We start from the raw sequence: 2,998 nt of genomic DNA on the forward strand, positions 1-2,998 counted from the left end.
AGCAGAATTCTTTGAAATTAAACCTCGCTTTATCGAATCTTGTCATGAAAAATCAATTTTCTCGGAATTAGTTCCGATGATGTCGCTGCCCATCTTAATAATTTTGTTGAACTATGCGAAATGCAAAAATATAAAGATGTAGATGGTGATATTATTAAACTAAAATTGTTCCCTTTCTCATTAAGAGGAAGAGCTAAAGATTGGTTGCTATCTCTCGCCTAAGAATAGTATTGATTCATGGACTAAATGCAAGGATGCTTTTATTGGTAGATATTATCCCCCGCTAAAATTATATCTTTGAGGAGTAGCATAATGAATTTTAAACAATTAGATACTGAACATGTTGCTCAAGCTTGGGAAAGAATGAAATCTCTCGGTTAAAAATTGCCCAACCCATGGACCGACTACTTGGATGATCATCCAAACCTTCTATGCAGACTAAATTTTTCTTCACGGAATTTATTGGATTCAGCTGCTGGAGGTACCTTTATGTCCATCACTCTTGGTGAAGCAACAAAGCTTCTTGATAATATGATGATCAACTACTCCGAATGGCACACGGAAAGAGCTCCACAAGGTAAGAAGGTAAATTCCGTCGAAGAAACCTCTTCCTTGAGTGATAAGGTTGATGCTATTATGTCTATGCTTGTGAATGATAGGACTAATGTTGATCCTAATAATGTTCCGTTAGCTTCATTGGTTGCACAAGAAGAACATGTTGATGTAAACTTCATTAAAAATAATAATTTCAACAACAATGCTTACCTGAACAATTCTAGTAATAACTATAGGCCATATCCTTATAATAATGGCAACGGCTATGGTAATTCTTATGGAAATTCTTACAACAATAATAGGAATTCACCCCCTGGACTTGAAGCCATGCTTAAAGAATTTATTAGTACACAAACCGCCTTTAACAAATCTGTTGAGGAAAAGCTCAATAAAATTGATATTCTTGTTTCTAGAGTTGATAGTCTTGCCTCTGATGTTGATCTTTTGAAATCGAAAGTTATGCCTAATAGGGATATTGAAAATAAAATTGTTACTACAGCAAATGCCATTCAAGTTAGAATTAATGAGAATATAAGATTAATGGCTGAACTGCGTGCTAGGTGGGATAGAGAAGAAAATGAAAAACTAGCTAAAGAGAAGAATATAGCTAAAGTTTGGACTATTACCACCACTAGTAATGCTAATGCTACACATGTTGCTGCACCTCCTACTCATACTAATAAAAGAATTGGTGTTAGCAATGTTTCCACTTCTAATGCAAAGCGCGAAAAACTGCCTCGAAACTCGCTAAAACCGCTGAAACCGCCCGTGATAAAGCCGCTGAAATTTTTTCCAACATTGGGGATGATGATCCCATTGCTTTAGATTATAATGGTTTGAATTTTGATGATTGCCACATCTCTGAAGTTATAAAGTTCTTGCAAAAACTTGCTAAAAGTCCTAATGCTAGTGCTATAAATTTGGCTTTCACGCATCATATTACAAATGCTCTCATAAAAGCTAGAGAAGAGAAACTAGAGCGCGAAGCCTCTATTCCTAAAAAGCTAGAAGATGGTTGGGAGCCCATCATTAAGATGAAGGTTAAAGATTTTGATTGTAATGCTTTATGTGATCTTGGTGCAAGTATTTCGTTATGCCGAAGAAAATTTATAATATGCTTGACTTGCCACCGCCGAAAAATTGTTATTTGGATGTTAATCTTGCTGATCATTCTACAAAGAAACCTTTGGGTAAAGTTGATAATGTTCGCATTACCGTTAACAATAATCTTGTTCCCGTTGATTTTGTTGTCTTGGATATTGAATGCAATGCATCTTGTCCAATTATATTGGGAAGACCTTTTCTTCGAACTCGTTGGTGCTATTATTGATATGAGGGAAGGAAATATAAAATATCAATTTCCTCTCAAGAAAGGTATGGAACACTTCCCTAGAAAGAGAATGAAGGTACCTTATGATTCTATCATTAGAACAAATTATGATGTTGATGCTTCATCTCTCGATGTTACTTGATACACACTTTCTGCGCCTAGCTGAAAGGCGTTAAAGAAAAGCGCTTATGGGAGACAACCCATGTTTTTACCTACAGTACTTTGTTTTTATTTTGTGTCTTGGAAGTTGTTTACTACTGTAGCAACCTCTCCTTATCTTAGTTTTGAGTTTTGTTGTGCCAAGTTAAGCCGTTGATAGAAAAGTAAGTACTAGATTTGGATTACTGCGCAGTTCCAGATTTCTTTGCTGTCACGAATCTGAGCCCACTGCCCTGCAGGAAGCTCAGAAAATTATGCCAATTTACGTGCATGATCCTCAGATATGTACGCAACTTTCATTCAATTTGAGCATTTTCATTTGAGCAAGTCTGGTGCCATTTTAAAATTCGTCAATACGAACTGTTCTGTTTTGACAGATTCTGCCTTTTATTTCGCATTGCCTCTTTCGCTATGTTGGATGAATTTCTTTGATCCACTAATGTCCAGTAGCATTATGCAATGTCCAGAAGTGTTAAGAATGATTGTGTCACCTCTGAATATGTCAATTTATATTGTGCACTAACCCTCTAATGAGTTGTTTCGAGTTTGGTGTGGAGGAAGTTTTCAAGGATCAAGAGAGGAGTATGATGCAACATGATCAAGGAGAGTGAAAGCTCTAAGCTTGGGGATGCACCCGGTGGTTCACCCCTGCATATATCAAGAAGACTCAAGCGTTTAAGCTTGGGGATGCCCAAGGCATCCCCTTCTTCATCAACAAATTATCAGTGTTCCTCCCCCGAAACTACATTTTTATTCGGCCACATCTTATGTGCTTTTTCTTGGAGCGTCGGTTTGTTTTTGTTTTTGTTTTGTTTGAATAAAATGGATCCTAGCATTCACTTTATGGGAGAGATACACACTCCGCTGTAGCATATGGACAAATATGTCCTTGGTTTCTACTCATAGTATTCATGGCGAAGTTTCTCCTTCGTTAAATTGTTATATGGTTGGAAT

Source organism: Lolium rigidum, chromosome 1 (assembly GCF_022539505.1).
Source record: "Lolium rigidum isolate FL_2022 chromosome 1, APGP_CSIRO_Lrig_0.1, whole genome shotgun sequence".
Taxonomy (NCBI): domain Eukaryota; kingdom Viridiplantae; phylum Streptophyta; class Magnoliopsida; order Poales; family Poaceae; genus Lolium; species Lolium rigidum.